The sequence below is a fragment of the Peromyscus leucopus genome, chromosome 15 (assembly GCF_004664715.2).
Source record: "Peromyscus leucopus breed LL Stock chromosome 15, UCI_PerLeu_2.1, whole genome shotgun sequence".
NCBI classification, from domain to species: domain Eukaryota; kingdom Metazoa; phylum Chordata; class Mammalia; order Rodentia; family Cricetidae; genus Peromyscus; species Peromyscus leucopus.
In genome coordinates, this window is record NC_051076.1 from 616,698 (window position 1) to 631,199 (window position 14,502).

Consider the following 14,502-nt stretch of genomic DNA (forward strand, 5'->3'; position numbering starts at 1 on the left):
TTATATCATTAAAAAGAAACAAATCAATGTGGCAAATGGGTAATAACTATATAAAAACGCGGGCTGGAGAGATGGCTCAGTGGTTAAGAGCACTGGCTGTTCTTCCAGAGGTCCTGAGTTCAATTCCCAGCAACCACATGGTGGCTCACAACCATCCATAGTGAGATCTGGTGCCCTCTTCTGGCCTGCAAGCATGCATCTAGGCAGAACACTGTAGACATAATATATAAATAAAAGAACTATATAAAAACTACATAATCCATGAAGTTATGTTTAAAATTCATTTTTGTATGAACGACTGTGGTATATATTTTATATATACAAATAAAAACTTAAAGTTTGATGTTTTTTCTCATAATTATACTACTAGTCAAATCACACTTCCATTTAATTACAATAGAAAACAGGATACATTTAGGAGTAGAAAGAATAGTTTCCTTACTAGGCATCTTTAACTTCAATTTGTTGCTTTTCTATTAGAAATGTATCACCAGATGGTATTTCTGACTATATGTTCAAGGATTTAAAGAATCTTTCTTCTATTAATTCCATTTATAGAAACATATTTAAAAGGATTAATTGTAATTAGAAAATTCATAATCTCACTGTAATAAGCATCTGGTGATGTTAGCAGAAAAACATGAAGGGTGATAATCAGAAACTGAAGAGAGCTGATCGTGGAACACAGATTGCTCTCATCACATGGGTTTAGAAGGATGGTTTCGGGAACATGGTCTTTTACAGGTAATCCATTTCACTTCAGTGATTTAGGTCATACATATTATTTGGCCCTCTTTAATAAGTTATAGAGTCATTGAATTAAAATGGATTTGCCTTTAATAATGTTGTATGTCTACAATACAAGGTCCTTGTAACTGCTGGTCCTGAAAGTAAATCCTCTTCATGGAGAATCCACAAGCCCTACAGATTTTAGACAAGTGATACTCAAGTTCTAGTGCACAGAGGCCTGGGCTCCTACTTTAAACTTGGCTGTTCAGCTGTCTTAGACATCACCAGAACTTTCTTTTAAGCTTTACTTATGCAAATAAGGGGCTAGTGACACTTTCACTTAAAAAGCTAAGACACTGACATCAAACTTAAACCTACAAAACATAGACTTTCAGTGAGGACCAGCCAAAACTATCATTGTATCTTTGCAGGTAATCTGAGAAATCTATCTACAAATTACAACTGTGGAATTGAGTCCTATTCCTAAAATGCAAAAATATCTGTAACTTCCTACAAAAATTCTATATTCATCCCCACATTAAACATCATCCTACATTTGAAAAAGTCTCTAAATCGCTTATCTTCTACCTGTGATTGTTTTAGAAAGATGCACAAATACATAAAGTGTACAAGCAGCATACACAACAAAACATTTCTTAAAAAAAAATTATGTTCCAAAAAAGGAAAAGAAAAGATGAATATAGCATGTCCATTATAGTTGTTGACCAATTCCCTATCAGGCTGTTTGATGTGTGTATGTGTGTGTATATTTATGCATTTGTGTGTACATGGAAACTAGAGATCAACCTTGGACATCTAGGGGAGCTGTTTTCCTTCTTTGGTAATAGAAACAGTCCTCTCACAGAGGCCTGGGCTCCTAGTTTAAACTTGGCTGTTCAGCTATCTTAGATATCACCAGAACTTTCTTTTAAGCTTTACTTATGCAAATAAGGGGCTAGTGACCTTTTAAAGTCCCAAGTTCTTTTTGGAACTCACATATTTTAAAAACAACTTCCATATTCTTTAAGAATCATTTCTAATGTTTCATTAGGCAAAGCTACTCAATAGTGTGATTTGGAATTAAACATAGTTAGAAGCCTTTATCTGGTTCAAATCCAAGTTTAAGATATTACAAACGTTTATAGACTAAGCAAAGAAGCACCTGAAGAAACATCTTTGAGAGCTGAAACACTAGACCTTGAGTGCCACTTGTCTAAAATCTGTAGGGCTTGTGGATTCTCCATGAGGAGGATTTACTTTCAGGACCAGCAGTTACAAGGACCTTGTATTGTAGACATACAACATTATTAAAGGCAAATCCATTTTAATTCAACGACTCTATAACTTATTAAAGAGGGCCAAATAATATGTATGACCTAAATCTATTCATTTTTGTCCCAAAGAAGCAATGATTACGGAGGAGGCTCATTAATTAGTAGTCCTTATTTCCTACCACTCTTAGACCAGAATTCTCCCAAGGGGCATTGTGAGGGTTCTTAATTTATGGAGAAAATAATTCTGTGATAAATTCATTTTGTGAAAGGCCAATTAAAACAAAATTAAACACAAAGGATGGAATTGCATTTCCCCAAACTTACTTATTTTCTCTACACTATCTCACAGGACTTGTATCCTAATCACCACACTTTACCTCAGGAACTCTATCACTGTGCCTCCTAGACTTCCTGCCATTAACCAGATCAGGACAGGATGTCTTCAAGCAGATATTCCTTTTATATTATTCATTATTATTCTCTTCCACTCTTCTTTCAATGTTATTAGTTTATTCTTCTTCAAATCACCTGCTCAGAAAACTTCATCTGCATAGAACGAGGTGTTACCCTTCCCAAATCAAGCCAATTTAGCATTTATTACTTATTAAATTATTGGTTTATTTAATTGATTATTTAAGTCCCAATGAAACTGTCTTGCTTTCAGTGAAGTTTAGGCACACATGATTATACACAAGGAACTACATTTGACCTACCCTGTCAACCATTGCTGTTCGAATTAATAATCATTGCTTTGTTTATGTGATGAGCTTGGATATGATATGCACAGAAAACATTAATTCTAACTAAAATATCGGTATTATAAGGGAAAAAATAAAATTTTCACTTAGAGCAACACTATCATCAAGGAGCAGTGATCAAGTTATAGTAAGGGTTAAGTGGCTATTCTTTCTCTAGTATTTTAATAATTTCTTTCCTAAAATGCAGCATGAAATTCTATACTTTATTTTTAACTCACATTATTTACTTTTATAATAAAGTGAAAACTTTTCAAATTGAATATTTTGCAAATGTTTTTGGCCAGGAAACCCCAGCCAATTTACCGACCAATCTATTAACTTCTGAAATTTTTGAGGAAGGGAGCCATTGGCGCACACTTTTGTGATGACTTGAGCAGGTCTATTGTGTGCCTTTTTCTTTGGCTGGTAGATCTTTCCTTGTGAGTTGGTGACTGATTTTGATAGTACTCTTTTCACCTCGTTAACTGTTGCTTTTAATGTCATCACGGTATGTTTTCAGAGACACTATTGAAAATTGGTGAATGTATCCTAAATCCTCCAAAATTCTCTTGTGGAAAAATATCCACAAAATCGATTTGAGGGCTAAAGGAAACCATCTGAGGACCACACATGATTCTGAGGGTAAGGAATAGTCCAGGATCCTACTGAGCACGTACAGTGGGTGGAGATGAACACTTAACACTGAAAATAACTATGATAAGAATAATCACAATCCAAATAATCACTTTTAAAATAATAATAACTATCATTTGCTGGAGTAGGTGGTACAAGCCTATGAATCACTGGACTCTGGAGACATTGGCAAAAGGATTGTGAATCCAAGTTCAAGGTTAGTCTGGACATCACAGCAAGGCACAATCTCAAAACAACAAACAGATTCCTTTGTGTTGGAAAATTATTCTCTCTGTATGACTATAGGTAGGTTATAATCCTGGAAAGTATGTAAAAACACAAATAACTTTCAATAAAATTCTACTTTTTTAAAAATTTTTAAAATTGATTTTTAGGCTAGTGTACAAAGTAACGGATTTCATCACAGTATTTCATATGTTAGCCTCCTCCATGTGGCCATTTGTTTGGGAACAGTAGGAAAGGAGAGTGGATAGGACCAGAGCATGCACGCGTGGGTGCACCCACATACACACTCACACACCCACCCCCACAACCCACACCCACACACCCACACCCTCCCACACACACAAATATGAAAAGGTCATAAAGAAACCCATTCCGTTCTTTTTTATGCTATTCTGGAAAAACTATGGTACAGGTGGAGAAAACTTGAAAGGGGACATCTCATGCAATTACCATGAGCAAAAGAAACCTTGTTGGAAGAATAAACATTAGAAGTTTACTTTTTATGTGTGTGTATATATGTGTGCATATGTACATGTGTGTATACATGTTTGTGTTTGAAGTTGTGTGTGTGTGTGTGTGCAGGTGTGCATGAATGCGGAGGCCAGAGTCAAACCAGCCTCAGGAATGTTGCTGGCCTTCTTTGAGACACTCACATCGGTCTGCAGTTCTAGGCAAGGGTGGCGGCTAGCAAGCTTCCAAGGTTCTTCCTGTTTCTGCCTCCCCAGAGTGGGATTTCAAACCTGTGCTGCTGCACTCGGCATAAGTTCTGATGGAACCTGAGTTCTCATGCTTGTGAGGCAAAACTGCACAGATTAAGCTCTCCCTCTAGCTTTTAACAGAAGTTCTCCAGAGACATTTTCAGAAATACAAAAATATTTTCCCAAGGCCATTGTTTTCATTTATGTTTCAGGACCCAACACAATCACTTACAAAAAGAAATTGTTTAAAAAAAAAATGAAATCTCAATCATCCTAGATATACCTGTATTTAATTGAAAATAAATAAAGGCATTTTTCAAGACAATAAATATTTTAAGTTTGTAAATAAAGAAAAATTATGGTATTCTATAAAAATTACAGTATTTTGTTTGACAAAGCTATCTAAAAATCAACCTCTAAAAAGGAAATATATGCAAAAGAATATAAAAGAAATGAAATAAAAACCCAAAGGGGTACAGTCCTACAATTTACTCTAAAATATAATTTTGTGTGTTTAAAATTTTTAATTATTTCTTACAAAAATAACTAGTTATATAAAAACATACACAAGGTATTCTAAATTTCATTCTAAAATTAAATGCGTGTATGTGCATGCATGTATATATAAAATATATATTTATGCAAATATATCTATAGATGTATTAGTAATAAAGAATGTAGATTATAGATTACATATTTAAAAACACTTTTGCTTACTGTCTAGTAGACAAAATATTAATCCCATTGTCTTCTAGTAAAATGTAGGGCACTGAAAATCGATCTAGAGAAATATTAGGGCTCCTCACATTGATCTCCAACAAGCAGCCTTTAGAAAAAATATCAAACTCCAGCTAAATCAGATGAAACCATAGAAATACAGGCAGTGGCTGAAAGCACATATTATTTTCCAAAACCATTAGCAACAGAATTCTTGTTAATAATAGCATTAAGATACTGGAGAAAAATGAGAAGCTGCAAAATCAGATAATCTGAGGCTGGTGGATCAGTATAATAGGATGAAAGGCACACATTTCAGTTTTCCCAAGAACGAACATTAGCCACCCTGTTATTGACTGTAAATGGATCCATTTTCAGTGAGGAGGAATTCTTAGTCCACCAGACAAGTGATGTAAAAAGAGGTGACACCCAAATGCTATTGAAAGTCCTATTATTCCAGATGAAATTCATGACATAATCCAAATGGAATATATTTGTTCCAGTAAAGAAAACTTTTACACAGCATTATAATATGAGGTCAGCAAGGACTGCACAGCGACAGATAATGAACAGTACTTTCTCCAGTACTCAAGTCACCTCCTGAGAGCAGGTGGAATTTGGAGCCCACTAAGTGGATACCAGAGGTCCAAAGGATCACTGGGCCTCCTTCAGTGCTGGGTTCCTTGAAACCACGGCAGGGGAGAAGCAGAATGAAAACATCACTACCCAGAGTTTGAAAAGAACTTTCTTTGTCATGCAAGTAGGTAACCTACAGGTAGTGCTTTTCACATGTGCAAGTAAGAAAGTTCTTCTCTGGCTTCTCTTCACGTTTTACTACAATATCCATCACGATGTCTCGTAAGGCTCCTCGAAGAACAGGATGAAGCCCGTGGCCCAGCTAACATACGGAGTTTGAGTTCGAAGCCAGGACTATCCCCTACTAAGTGCCTAACTGCGTGCCATTAGAGGAGGTATTTAGCCTCTCTGTGGCTCGGTAGCTCAGGGGGGTTACCACACTAGAACTGCACCTGAAGGCAGGAAGTCTATACACTGTAGACATTACTGCTGCCTCCTCTGAAAAGCCCACACTCACACCACGGCAGACAGGCTCTAGAGCTCTAGACACCCGCTTCACCTCACACATACTTTTATTTAAACCTTTACCATGTCACATTACATTTGTTCACTTGAGAACTATTTCTTACAACTCTAATCTACTTACAGACAGAGCTCTTTTTGTCTTCACAATTACTTTCCTATTATCTATCACAGTGTCTACACAAATGAATGGTTTAAAAAATGACACTAGTGACTGTAAAGACAAAATGAATTATTTTCAACTCATTTAAGTTAAACTACTTTAACTCATGTAGGTTACCATAAAATAATGATTCCTTGTGGCATTTCAAACCACGAGGAATCATTATTTTATAGTAACCTAAAATTAGATATAGTACATATAGGTGTGTGTGCACCTGTGTACCTTTTTTCTTGGTCCTGTTTGCTTGCTTGTTTGGTTGGTTGGTTGCTTGGTTTTTTGAAACAAGGTCTCATCATATAGCTCTGGCTATCCTGAAACTCACTATGTAGACCAGGCTGGCCTCACACACACAGAGATCTGCTTGCTTTTGAGTGCTGGGATGAAGTAATGCTGCTTGGGCTGACAGTGCTCCCCCGAGAGCCATAGATTATCCAACAATCTCCAGTACCAGGCCTGGGACCTAATTTCTAGCTGCATTCTAACTACTTACCCTTAGAAACACAGTGGAGCCTTCATGCTTCATCAAAGCAGCTTCTCTCTGCAGAAGATATAGACTATCTCAGAAAGCCACAACTGGTCAAAATGCAGACATCAACTGACTGTGTGGTCCTCAGTACCAAAGGATACATCTACAACACAACTTCTGCACTCACGGCTCAGGGAACATCACTGAAGAGCAGGCAGAAGGACCGTAAGAGCCCGAGGACCAGGAGGACTGCTGTGAGAGTGTGCCTCCTAGAAACGACACAGCAGCTTCATCCACGATACCTCAACATGGCTGCCTAGAAAGACCTGAACAGTGACAACACCAATGGACGTGCCGTCAAGGGAGAGGGAATTCTCACAGCGGTTTACCCCTAGACAAATAAACACAGACAAATCACAACAGCTGAGAAAAGGAGAGTCAGTCTTCCCCAGAGATGTGCCCCGTAATTGATTATCCAATTCCAAGTGGTCAGTCCTGAAATCGTATACATATAAGCAACACTAAACAAATTCAGCAGGTTGTATTTATATATTCATGTGTATATATGTATATATGCATATATATATCAAATAACAAATACAGGAAAAGAGGCCATGAAATTGACAGAGAGTGAGTGGGGAAGGGACATAGAAGCTGAAGGAAGGAAGGAAGGAGAGGAAAAGGGTAAATTATGTAATTTTATTTTAATGTTAAAAAATTATATTTAAAAACTTTTAAAGAAATTTGGCTTTCCCCCCTTTATAATTATGTCTCTTTAATAAAATACTAGAAACTTATTAATATGAAATCATATTGAAAAAAACTTTAATAGTCATATTCTATTCATATAATTTATATACACTAATTGTTATATACCAATCTTATATCTATTTGTTTCATATTAATTTCCATGTAGGAATTTTTTTTACTTATTAAGACAGGGCTTCTCTGTGTAGCCCTGGCTGTCCTGGAACTTGCTCTGTTGATCAGGCTGGCCTTGAACTCACAGAGATCCATTGGCCTCTGCTCCAGAGTGCTAGGATTAAAGGTGTGCATCATCATGCCTGGCTCCCATGTAAGGATTTCATTAGGAAAGATTTTAAAGAAACAATTGTAAACAGTGCATTACATTTCACTGTGAATATTTAAGCATTGCCATTTAATTTACTATTACTGTCCTCCAGGGAAGTATCCATAATATTAATGATGGTGCTGTCCCAAAACCCACCTTTGCAGATCTGCTGTGCCCAAACTATAATCTGTTGTTTGTTTATGACTCTGTGTGTTCATCATCTTTTTAGACTCCAATGTAAGTTTAAAAACCTGTGCATCTGCCGGGTGGTGGTGGCGCACGCCTTTAATCCCAGCACTCGGGAGGCAGAGGCAGGCGGATCTCTGTGAGTTCGAGGCCAGCCTGGTCTCCAAAGCGAGTTCCAGGAAAGGCGCAAAGCTACACAGAGAAACCCTGTCTCGAAAAACCAAAAAAAAAAAAAAAAAAAAAAAAAAAACCTGTGCATCTATGTCCATGGAAACAATGCTGGGCAGACAGTTCTAAGAAATATACAAATGAGCTATTGGTCATCTGATTTGGGTTTCCTAACTTGATTTGCCCGAGTTTTCAGAAATTCCCACTATGGAGACTTGGCAGTTACTACTAGTGTGTACTTCTCTTTGCTAGACTAAATCAAGTCCAACTTTTATCTCATACCTCCTTATTGCTTTTCCCAAGTCATGGAATTAAGTGTCTTATTATATTTAAGTAGAGTACTCTCAACAGACTACTACAGCAGGCTCTGGGTGGGGAATGTACCAAGACATAACAACTAATGGACTCATCCTTTCTGCAACTTAGACAAACACACGGATTGGACAAAGTGGCAATTGATTTCATAGTGGTAAATGACAACAAAATGCTCTATTAGGAAAAGGTGAATTATTAACATAGACCATATCTGTACTTTCTTTTATACTTATTCAATTGTTGCTGTTGTTGTGCATGTGTGCACATGTGCATGCTGTATGCTTGTGTGTGTGTGCATCCCTGAGAGTGCACTTGTAGACTGGACATCAATGTCAGGTGTCTTCCCCTGTCCCTCTCCCCTTTGGTTTCTTGAGACAGGGTCTCTCACTGAAATTGGTGCTCACTGATTGGCTAGGACACCTCTGCAGTGATCTCTGGGTTACTTAGCCCTGGGATTACAGGCATAAACTATGGCATATGGCTTTTTTTGTGGGGTCCTCATGACTCAGTAGTAGAGCACTTTACCAGAACCATCTCACCAGCCCCCATATCTTTGCCTTCAATTCTTCTTTCTTGATGTTTTGGGCCAAGACAGATGTTACATTGACAGAATTGGTAGTCATCGCCCAAACCAGTAGATGTGTGAGCTGAGAGAATCCCAGTGTTTGGGATAAATCTACCTGACGTACTAAGAGCCTCAGCTTGAAAAAGAGGTTCTCTACCCCTAAGAGTGACCACACAGCAAATAACCTTTTGCTTCACATGCCAAGGAAACCTAACAGGGTGGAGATAGAGTCATCTGAAGCCACTCTTGTGTGCCAGTGGGAAAAAGTGAAGAGAAGCTGCTTCTATTATTTCCTTTTATGGTTCTCAGCCACCACTGGCTCCATGAGCTGTTACCTAAACTTACTGCTTAATGATAACAAAATTCTCTCACAGTCCACTCTGCCTTCTCTGTTACATGAGCCAAGATCACACTGCTTGCTATCTGACCAGGCATGACGCTCCTCCCTTTTCTGTGTTCTATCTTTCTTCTTTGGTTTGTTTTGTCTGACCAAGAACAGGAACAAGAATATCAGGCTGCTCGTGTGAGCACTGTTACTTAAAGAGCTACTCAAAGAATGGTTGCATCAATACAGCCAAAGTACAGAACACTATTCAGCCCAATTCTTGAATATTTCCTTATCTGACTTGTGTTTTACAAAGGTTTAACTCCCAGGTAACCCTTTCAAAGAGCATCTTAATAAAAAGACATCTCTAGCATAATGAAGTGGGTTTTAAATTTTAAGTATTGTGTGCTAATGGCACATTGCTAATAAAATATCTTCCTAATATCCCTTTCTCAATCTCAAGTTTTGCTAGAGTTCAGTCAATTATACCTCTTATCATATGTGCTACTTTCTCTTATCATGACTAAAATTTAACCTATAGAAAAAACTTAAACTATGTTAACAATTCATTTTTACTATAGCCTCAGGTTGTATCTAAGAGTTGATATTTCATTTTGAAAGGAATATGCCATGGCAGAGAAGCTACATTATCACCTCTTAATAGAACATGTTAAAATTAATTTTAAAAATGTAGTGTGGGAATAAAAATAATGCCAACACCAAAAAGATGAATTTAAGTTCAGAGACACCAGAATATGACCTGCTATATTTTTGAAATGAATCATAAGCTTTCAAAAGATATTGAACATTTCCCCTCTTTTATAATAGAAAATAAAATATAACACTTTATCCACTTTCTTTTGCCTAGGTAGAAAATTATAATGCCTATGAATGTATGTCAAAATTCCTCTGAAAAGAGGTAAGAGTGGTCTCTTGTTTGCACCTGGAGAGCTGTCTTCACAGCAAGGCACAGGCCTTGGAGGGAGGGACACATTTTCCAGGTGTGACGGCACTTTGTCTAGTAAGTTTTGTAGTTAATTGTACCCTTTTAGCTGCCTTCCTCACCTAGAAAACTAAAGTCATACTTCCTTCCAGTTTCAGACATGGCTCTGGAGCACACTGAGGGCAGATGCCATCTTTTTTACATTGTCTTCCTTGAAAGGCCAGTGATGCGCAGAAAGCAGTTTCCATGGGTTTCACCTGGTAATTTAACCAAGATTTGCCTTGTGCCATAATGTATGGAGCAAGTCACCATGGGACATGTCTCCATGTGTGACAGAGATGCAGAGTAAGATCCAAAAGCAGGGTGCGGAGACTTGCATGTGACAAGCCTCACACGATATGCACTATAAGTCCTTGTGATAATCTGGCCCATATTCCAGCTTGGAAGGGCCTGTGCACTAACCATACTCTTTCTCTTTAGGAATGAATGGGATGAAAACACTCAAAAGAAGAGGAATATTTCAAAACATTTGAAAAATATGAAATTCAAGTTTCAGTGTGCACCAAGCTTCATTGGAACACATGACACTGATTATATTATTACTGTGCTTAGTGAACTACCACGGCAGATTGAGAACTAGAAATAGAAACCTAAGGCTAACAAGCCTAAAGTATGTACTTTCGAAGCCCAGAGGAACTATATGTTCATCTTTGTGCCTGGAAATAAGAAGACCGCAAAACTAAGTTTTCACTCAATGTATAAATGTATGGCTGAAAGTGAGGGGGGGGGGAAACTAAATGGTAGACAAAGGAAGAATTCCTAACTAAAATTACTGAATACATGCTATAGAGTAAAAACAATACACAACATTCTTTCTAACCTTCAAAACTTACTGTTATGGGCCAGCAATGAAGAAACTAAAGCTCAGAGCAATCGCTTGTCATCAAATAACCAAGTAGAAGCTTTGAGGAAACCAGTCATGGAGCCCAATTTCTCGGGAAGAGCAAAGCATGAAGGGCAGGAGCTGATTTCTGTGGGTGTTTTAAATTGGTAAGATCTATTTTAGGGAAATATGAGCAATATTTGGTCATCAATCAGTGCAAATGTATGTACTATCATTTATACAAAAGTCTTTCTTAAAACACCAAGATTTAGTAATACTAATAAAAGAAAATTATAGGATAATTACTATGTGTCGAGTACTGTCACAAGCATCCTACACATTTACACTTGTTCCCTCTATTAATCTTAGTATTTATGTCTGAGGCACAAATAGATCAGTCGTGTAAGTTTCTACAGCTCGTGTGCAACAGCCAGGACTTGAAGGAAGGCAGATGGGCCCCACACTCTAAGGTACAATCAGAAGTGTGCATTTTGTGCATCAGAATCACCCAAGGCGCTACCCGGTATGTAGACTGCTCTGTCCTCCCCTAAAGCTTTTGGTTCAATGAGTCTGAGAACCGGCATGTGTAACTTTCTCCAAGGGCTGCTGCTGCTGAGATGAACACCACATTTCTGCTCAAATGCTGTAACAATAGCACTGTTTGTAATTTAAGTATCAAACACTGGCGTTCCAAGACTCCTGCTCATCTTTTCGTTAGTTATATATTTTGGTTTTGGTTTTTATATGGTGTTTTTGTTTTTGCTCATTCCTCTTATAATAATGAGCTTACCCCTTGGCCCTTGGCTTATCAGTTGCCTTTGCTGAAACCTTCTGAACTGAGGTAGTAGGAAGCAGCTAGAGCATGAAGAGGAAGGTGCCAGGGGAATGCACCACAGGAGTGGAGAAGAAGATCTGAGAACAAAGTGATTATATAGTGTTTAAAAAATAGAATATTTGCATTGACAGGAAGATTTTTCATCCAGGTTTTTCTAGACAGCTCTCCTTTCCTGCATTCTGAATGATTTAAGGCTTTACACAAAACATTCAGTAATTAATCTAAATACGGTCCCACACTCTCTGTGTTGCTTTGTGGGTGACGGGGTGTCCACCCCCAACCCCACCTAGAGTTGAAAGCATTTCGGGTATCACATAGAATCAAGCACCAAACTGATTTCAAATCTCAGGGGGAAGTTCCTGGGGAAAAGCCGTTCAAAGTAGTTTTCCCCGAGGAAATACTAGTGATTGACTACCACAGTGGGAGGGAGGTGTCAGAATGGTGAGGTTTTAGGTAGAACTTCAGGCTTGAATGAGGGGAGGGGAGAAAGCAGAAGACCTGAGAAATAAGGCGGGGGCTTTCTGGCTCACCCTGTCTTCTGCATACATCCCTCACACTGGAACTCAATTTCAGAGCTACATGCCTTCTCTGCGCTATAGGAAAGTTCCGTATCTCCTTCTGCTCTCTGAGACCCCAGGACCTGCTCACCCTGCAACTGAAACGGTTTTATTTCATCTTGATCACCCTGGACTGAAGTCAGAAAGGACCCCTACCTGTTGAATTATTTTCTTTCCAGAATTCTCCAACTGCTTGTCTACATAACTCCTGGCAGCTTTTCATATCTTCATATTTTATTTCTTGATCTAGATGGGAGGTAAAGATTTTATTCTTTTTGGAATCCCCATTCATCTTGGCAAACTATTTTTTAGATGGTAGGGACTCAATTAATAAGTTGATTAGTTGGCTACCCATGTAGACCATTAGACCTCCTGATACTGATTTATTTTAAGAAAATTGTTCAGTTAAAAAATATTCATTGAATTCCTGGCGTGTGTTAGTCAGTGGATTGGTTGCTGGAGAAAATAAATAATACTTGCCCTTGAGGTGTTTAGAGTCCATATGGGGAGACAGACCCCTAATTAGATATTTTAATAGAATATGCTAAAAGCCTTGAGAAAGGCATATGGAGATGCTGTGGGAACAGGGATTGGGGGCTCTGGCTTGGAGAAAGCTTCCTAGAAGAAGTGACACACGAAGCTTCATAAAGCATCACAGGGAATTAGGCAAGGAAGGGATGGGAGGAGGAGGAGCCGCACATCACATCGTCCCGGGGCTTCCTGTCAGTTCAGACGATGAGAACCAGAGGTGGAGAGAGGCACTGGAGGTGGAAGGGGTCAGGGGCTCGGCTAGGGAAGGCTGGCTTTCCAGCAGTGTTCCTGGGACTCCGTGGCAACAGTGACAAGCGGCCACCGAAGGGCTTTAGACTGGGGAGTAAGCGTTCAGGGCAGACGACTGATAGGTACAAGGGTAAACAGAGGGAATCCAGTGAGAGAGCGGAGTGTTGTAATGCCTCAGATAAGAGACGATAAAGGCCCAGCCGGCAGGAATGAAGGAGAGCAGAGAATATGGAAACACTTCTGTGATGATGAAAATTAATACTCGTGGTGATTTCTTTTGATCCCAGGATGTGGGAGAGGGGAAGAAAGCAGGACATGGAGTTGTTGCTGAGTGCTCACTAGGGGCATTAACTTAGATGGGGAAAGGAGCGGGGTCAAGGGGACGATGAGAAGTTATTGGCTGCCCCTGAGCCTGGAGAGCCTATGCATTATCCAAGGGAGCACATGAACAGCATGTTGGTGCTGAGCTAGATGGAGCACACACACAGCAACTCTGATGAATTAAACATTCATGAGGCAAATGACACCCACGGCATTTATTATTTCCAAAAGAAATGGATGTCTCATTACTAGTATGCATTTTGAAGTTGAAAAAAACTAATATAGCATTTCTAGAATCACATTCAATACATTAAAGGTAAAATAAAGGACTCTGGCAATGTAGCTCAGTAGGTAGACTGCTTGACGAGAATGTATGAATCCATGAGTTCAATCTTTAGCACTGCATAAAACCAGCTGTGGTGGTCATGTGTATAACCAGGCACTCCAGAGGTGGAGACAAGGGGATAAGAAGGTCCGTGTCATTCTCTACTACAAGGTTGAGTTTGAGGCTAGCCTGAGATACATGAGACCCTCTCTCAAAAACAAAACAAAAATAAGTAACAAAAGGTAGGACAAAGACTAGTAACATGTTAGTGACAGAGTACCTGCCTAGCATGTGCAAGGCCCTGGGTTCACAGACTGGGGAGTGATCAATATGTATTTGATCTAAATTATATCAAATATTGAGCAGCTTGTCATAGTGATGTTTGTAAAAACTACAATAATATATATCCTGTCAACACATTACTGCAGGTATTCATGCATACAGATCAAAACTTTAAATAAAGATA

The 14,502-nt window shown here is 38.6% G+C and overlaps 1 protein-coding gene across 6 annotated transcripts in view; it reads right to left on the bottom strand.

Annotated features, from left to right (window-relative positions):
* Kiaa0825 (KIAA0825 ortholog) overlaps positions 1–14,502 on the bottom strand; it is a 432,213-nt gene that overhangs the window by 334,569 nt on the left and 83,142 nt on the right. The window lies entirely within an intron of this gene.